Raw genomic sequence first — 7,110 nt, 5'->3', positions numbered from 1 at the left:
TCCAGAGGTGCTGCCAAATGTCCTGTATAATTCTAGGGATGCCCCATGTGTGCCATATAATTCATGGGGTGCTGCTAAGTCTGTCGTATAAGTCCAGGGGGGCTGCCCTTTTTGTATTAAAAAATAATTCATGTGTGCAGTATAATTTGAGGGGAGCCCCATGTGTACCGTATCAATCCAGGGGTGCCGTCATGTATAATCACAGGGGTGAGCCAAGTGTACTGTATAATTCATGGGGTGCTGCTAAGTCTGCCGTATCAGTCCAGGGGAGCTGCCCTTTTTTGTATTAAAAGAATAAAAAAGGTTGATTATTTTATTTTTACTACAGGAGTGTTGCATGTGTTCAGTATATTTCCAGGGGTGCCCCATGTGTACCGTATCAGTCCAGGGGTGCCACCATGTGCACTGTATAATTCATGGGATGTATAATTCCAGGGATGATTATTTAAAAGAATTAAAATAATATAAAAAGCTTATTTTTTTACTACAGGAGTGTTGCATGTGTGCAGTATAATTCCAGGGGTGCCCCATGTGTACCGTATAAGTCCAGGTGCGCCACCATGTGCGCTGTATAATTCTAGGTGTGCCGCCATGTGTCATGCATAATTCAAGGGGTGAGCCAAGTGTACCATATCATTTAAGAGGTGCTGAGGTCTGCCGTAGCAGTCCAGGGGAGCTGTCCTTTTTTTTATTAAAAGAATAATAAAGTTTTTCTCTTTTTTTAACTGCAGGAGTGCCGCCATGTGTGCTGTATAATTACATGTGTGGCACCATATGTGCCGTATCAGTCCAGGGGTGCCGCCATCTGTTCCATATAATACCATGTGTGCCGCCATGTGAGCTATATCAGGTCAGGGGTGCCACCATCTGTGCTGTATAATTCCTGTGGTCAGGCTCGGACTGGCCTGGCGGGGAACCGGGGAATCCCCCGGTGGGCCCCGGTGATTTCTGACCCCGCCCACTTGTTTAGGGGGGCGGGGCCTTTCATAGGCGTGCGCACGGGAAGCTGGCCATGACCTCCTCCTCCGCCCGGCACCTTCATTCTCCATCCCCTCTCCGTCCGGCAACAGTATCTGCCCCCCCCTTCACCAGCGGGCAGCGGGAGCCCCATCCCCTCCGCCTTGCACCTACATACCTCTCCGCGGAGCAGCGGCAGCTTCCCCTCCGCCCGCTGCTCCGTCTTCCTCAATCTCCCGCAGTGCGGTTGCCCGGCGGCTGCCTTGAATGATTGACAGCCGCCGGTGCCTGGGTCCCCTTTTACAAGTACAGGACAGCTGAGCGACGGCTCAGCTGTCCAGTGGTTTAAGAAGATGCAGCCTGCCGGGCCTGCGGCTCAGGGATTGGCTGAAGCTGAGCGCGCAGGCTGCAGGGAAGGAGGCGGGATTCTGGTCCGGCCTCAGCACTGAAATGGAAAACCCGCCCGCATGGTCACCGGCTGCAGGATGAAACTCTGGGGCTGCGGGGGTAGATGTCCTGGCTGGTGGCGAGGAAGCTGCTTTTGGACCCCCAAACTGGTAGGTAACCATGTGCTGCATTAACTTTTTTTTTTTATATATTCTTTTTTGTGTGTGTGTGTGTGTGGGGGACCTATGTGCCATACTATCTGGGTAGGGAGGATCTATGGGATATATTATATGTGGGGGTACATCTATGCGGTATTATGAGTGGGGGGACCTATGTGCTGTACTATTAATTGAGTGGGGGGACCTATGTAATGTACTATATGGGGGGGCTATGTGCTGTACTATTTGAGTGGGAGGACCTATGTGCTGTATTATATGTGGGGGGACCTACGTGCTGTACTAATATCTGTTTGTGGATGACCTATGTAAAGTATTATATGTGGGGGTACATACTGTATGTGCGGTATTATGAGTGGGGGGGCCTATGTAATGTATCATATATAGTGTTCCCGCTAGGCTTCTTTCACAGGGCGCTGCGCCCTGCCCCTTTGAAAGCCGCCGACTTCCGCACTGCCCGACTTTTGCCGCCCTGCACAGTAAATATCTGCCGCTGACAAAATAAGGTCTGTGGGTCCCTGGGAGGCAGGTGGTACCTGGGCAGCAGGGTCCGGGCATGGGGGGGCCTGCGGTGTATAGACAATCTCGACGGGGTCCCTGTGGTGTATGGACAATCAGTGACGGGGTCCCTGTGGTGTATGGACAATCAGTGGCGGGGTCCCTGTGGTGTATGGACAATCAGTGGCAGGGTCCCTGTGGTGTATGGACAATCAGTGGCGGGGTCCCTACGGCGTATCGGAACTGGTTCAGTTCCCATCCACCGCAGGGACGCCACCGCTGATTGTCCATACGCCGCAGGGACCTCAAGCTTCTTGGACCCCGCTGCCCAGGTTACCACCTGCCTCCCAGGGACCCACAGACCTTACTTTGTCAGGGGACCCTTCCCAAACCCCCCTTGCACCTATTCATTGCCGTGTGAATCTGAGCTGTGCACTGCTTCCGGCAGCTGTGTTCAGTCACAGGCTGCACAAGCAATGTACCTAGCGCTGCGGTCCCGCCACCCCCCTCCTCTGCCCAAACAGCTGGGTACAGGGCAGCTGAACAAGTAAAGTGCCCAGCACGGCGCCGCAGTCCCGTCCCCCCTCCTCTCTTGCTACAGGCAGGCTGCACAAGCAGCGTACCCAGCGCTGTGGTCCCGCCACCCCCCTCCTTTGCCGTGGCATCTGAACTGTGCACAGGCAGCTGGGTACCGGGCTGCTGAACAAGTAAAGTGCCCAGCACCGCAGTCCCATCTTCTTCCTCTCCTGCTGCGGGCAGCTGGGTACAGTCCCAGGCTGCACAAGCAGCGCTTCCAGTGCTGCGGTCCCGCTTCCCCCCCCCTCCTCTGGCCCAGAGCTTTACTCTGAAGCAGGCAGCTGGGTACAGGCTCAACTAGCAAAGTGCCCAGCGCCTCTGTACACCTCAGCGGGCAGCAAAGGTGCAAGATGAAGAAGCTGCCCTGCTGGTGTGTCTGCTAGTGCAGTGAAAGTGGCCAGGGGGCTGCTTCTGTGACCTCTGTAAAAAGTTGGACTATACTGCTGACTCAGGTACAGTGCTATGCCATGCCATGATATCACAGTTTGCTGCCTGTACCTGTTTCCACTAACAAGCTTCTTCCTGTACTTTTGTATTTAAATAATTGTCTTTGTTACTGCCCCTGTTTCTGTCCACTTTGTTTCTCTGCACTTTTCTCCTCTGTGCCACTGTGCCAGCCTTCCGCTTTTTTTCTTTGGTGCCAACCTCTCTTCCTTTCCATTCTCTGTCTCAGCCTGTGTGTCCCTCTGTCCCTGCCCATAATTTCCTCTGTCCCTGCCCATCTGAGCCCATATCCATGTGTGCCTCTGTCCCTGCCGTGTGTGCCCCTGCCCATATGTGCCTCTGGCTCTCCCCATGTGTGCCTCTCTCCCTGCCCATCTGTGCCCCTGTCCCTGTGTGCCCATGCATTCCTCTCTACCTGTGTCCCTGAATTTTGGCTCAATCTGTGTGAGTGTATGTAAAGTTTGGCTCAACCATGTGGTAAAACGTGAATTTATTTCTAAATCTGGGTGGCATGACATGAATTTTCGCTCAATCCTGGTGGCTTGACGTGAATTTTGGTTCAATCCGGGTGGCATGATGTGAATTTTGACTCTATATGTTGCATAATGTGAATTTTTGCTATTTCAGTGTGGCATGATGTGAATTTTGGCTCAGTCCGGGTACCAGGATGTGAATTTTGGCTCAGTTTGGGTACCAGGATGTGAATTTTGGCTCAATCCAGGTGGAATGACGTGAATTTTGGCACTTTAATTTTGGCATGAAGGTGCCCATACACAGAGCGATTCTTTTTTGCGAGGTGATGGGCAGTCCCTCGCATCACACATCGTAAAGCACAAAAAGTATGTGCTGCACATACTTTTTGAACTAGATTGCATCTAGTTCAAATGGATGCTGCTTTAGCACATTGCATACATTTTTAACTAGATGCGTTGTGATTTAGTTCTAAATCCATGGAGCACATAGCTCCATGTATGGGCACCTCAACATGAATTTGGTCTGATTCCGTGTGGCATTTTGTTTATGGGGCAAGTAAAAGGGGTCTACTATTGTGTTGCATAATGTACAGTACATAAGAGGTATATAGCGTGGCACACTACACTCAAGGACACGTCCAATTTTAGGTGACCTCTCCCTTTTAGGTGACCGCACCCCCTTTTTCTGGAGCGAGCGCGCCTTCGGCGCGCACATAACCCCAACCTTCACTTTTCCATACCCCCACTTTAAAATTTCCACTTCAACCACTGTATTACCTATGTAATGTACTATATGGGGGGCCTATGTGCTGTACTATTATCTGAGTGGGGGGCTATGTTCTGTACTATTTGAGTGTTGGGACCTATGTAATGTACTATTTGAGTGGGAGGACCTATGTGCTGTATTATATGTGGGGGGACCTATGTGCTGTATTATATGTGGGGGGACCTATGTGCTGTACTATTATCTGTGTGTGGAGGACCTATGTGCTGTAATATCTGTGGGACCTATGTGCTTTATTATCAAGGTGGAGGATTTATGGATCAGATGTCACACACCTGCGATTTTGGCCCGATTTCGACTGATTATCGGCCCAAAGTGCCGAAATCGGATGAAATTGGCCCAAAATCGCATAGTGTATAGCCACTCCTCTCTGGTCAGGTGGCCACACCCCTTCAAAAAGACCACGCCCCTTGGTGGGCCCCTGTGAGTGCATTTCCCTGGTGGGCCCTTCATGCCCCAGTCCGACACTGCCTGTGGTGAGACAAGTCTGCCGTATAATTCCTGGGGTGAGCCAAATTTAACACCCGAGGGGTTAACGTTTGCATATGCAATGTAATGCTGTTATTTATTATAACATGTTACATTCAAAGAAAGTGTTGATATTTGATATTGTTAACACAAAGTTAAGTAATGGTGAGGCGATACCTCCAAAAATGAATACCTATAAAAAGTTTAATAAATTAATAATTACATTTTATTACATAGCAATTTCTTCACAGAAGGGAAAAAAATATATACCCTTGATAGAAGAAAATATCTATATCCCTCACAGAGGGAAGATTGAGGACCAAAAATTGTTTCACCCTATAAAATGGACATGGACTAGTCCGAATAGCAGAACAGTATAGAGGGACTGTACCATTTCCCCTGCATTAAGAGGAGGAACTTCTGACTGTTCCAGTAACAGACTAAATAATGTTTGGGGGCTTGTGAGGCGAGCAGGCTTCATTGGTGGGAGCCTATAAATACAAGGTGCGGCCAGCTACAATTGAGCCGCCACTGAGGAAAGCTAGTAGAGAGTGGAGGTGCGCTAGGCTCCTGAGCAGGAGAATGCTGATTTGGGTAATATTGAATCCGGGTGATGGCTCCATTCTTTTACATCATCTGTGACAGCCGCTGACAGGTCCCGACAGTCGCCAGAGCAATCCCAAAGCCGCAGCCATCTTCTGAGGGGAGGTCTCCTCATCAGGGAAGGTGGAGGCTGGTGCAGAGGTCTGCAGTGTGAAATAATGCTGGCCACACATCAGACCCACTTTCCTCCAACAATGGAATGCTTGGATGGAATAAAAATACGGTACTGGATGGGAGCAAATGTAATATTTACTTCAGAAATTTGCTCCTAGAATCTGGAAAAGGACAAAAGCTGTAATTGAAGCGGTACTCTAGTTTGATTTAAACAATTTGACAATGTTTTTGTCCATTTTCCTGGGTTTGTAAACACATTTCTGATTGTCCTTTGCTCCTATTCAGTACCATATTTTTATTCCATCCAAGCAACTGGTTGGATGGTTGGAGGAAAGTTGGTCTGATGTGTGGCCAGCATTAGAAAGGACTGGTGAGTCAACCCAGCCACCGGGCGTATCAAGCTGACAGATTGATTGCAACATAGATAGCCATTCCCGGCACTCACAGCAGAGAGAAACAGAAACTAACCGGGCTAAATAGGTGCCACCAGTAGCCAAACTGGCAGAAGTACACACTATATAGTAAATCCTCTGCCTCCTAAAACAATAGGGACAGTTGCTTACCTGTACAAACCCCTCAGTTATTTCAAAGCACCCGGTTGATTAAGCTATCACCTAATAAGCACTGACAGTGAGTTTATGGTCACCATAAAATATCCACAGCTGAGGAAAAGCATTCAAAGTACCATATTGAAGAGAAGTCTGTAATTTTTTAAAGTCACAAGTGATCTCTAGAGATAGAGGGGGACATTTACCAAAATGGATTCGTAGAAAAAAGGTGTATTCGTAGGGAGAAATACACCTTTTTTTTACGAATTTGTATTTTCGGGATTTACAATCCCAAAAATACAACAATTCGTAGTCCTAAAGATGGAACATTCGTATTTGTATTTACAAATACGAATGTCTACACCATTGATAGTATACGACAGAAATCACCATTCAAAAGAATAGTGGTTCCTGATTTACTAAGTAGCCGTACTGATAATACGGCTGCTAGTTGGCGTGAAACACCCACGCAAATACGACAGAAAAATAGAACACCATTTCCCTGTCGTATTTGCTTTAAGCCTGCACGGATCAGTCAGATCCGTGCAGGGTTCAGTGTAAAAAAATAGAAAAATTAAATAAATTTAAAAAAAAAAACGGCGTGGGGTCCCCCCCACAGCCGAGACCAGCACCAGGCTGAAGGAGCCGGGGCCGGTAATTAAAAATCAGGGAACCCGACAAATAGGGGTTCCCCGATTTTTAACAACCAGCTCCAGGTCCGGGGCTGGTTCCCAAAATACGGGGGACAAAATGACTAGAGGTCCCCCGTATTTTAAGAACCAGCCCCAGGCCAAACCAGCCAGCAGGGTAATGTCACAGCCAGGGGACACTTATGATATAAGGTCCCGCGGCCAAAACATTAACCCCCTGACCGGTCAGCCTGGCCAGGGGCCCTGGGGGAGTGGGGACCCCCCCAATGAAGGGGTCCCCCTCCTCCAGGACTTACCTAACCAGGCTGAAGCCTGGTGCTGTCCCCGATGCCCCTGGGCGGTGGGCATCGGGCTGATTTAAGTGTAAAAAAAAAAGATTAAACTATTGTTTTTTACTGTGGCACTACAAGTGCCAGCAAGCTGGGACTTGGA

This window comes from Crinia signifera, chromosome 3 (assembly GCF_055691185.1).
Source record: "Crinia signifera chromosome 3, ASM5569118v1, whole genome shotgun sequence".
Lineage (NCBI taxonomy): Eukaryota > Metazoa > Chordata > Amphibia > Anura > Myobatrachidae > Crinia > Crinia signifera.
Note: the sequence above shows the minus strand (reverse complement) of the source record.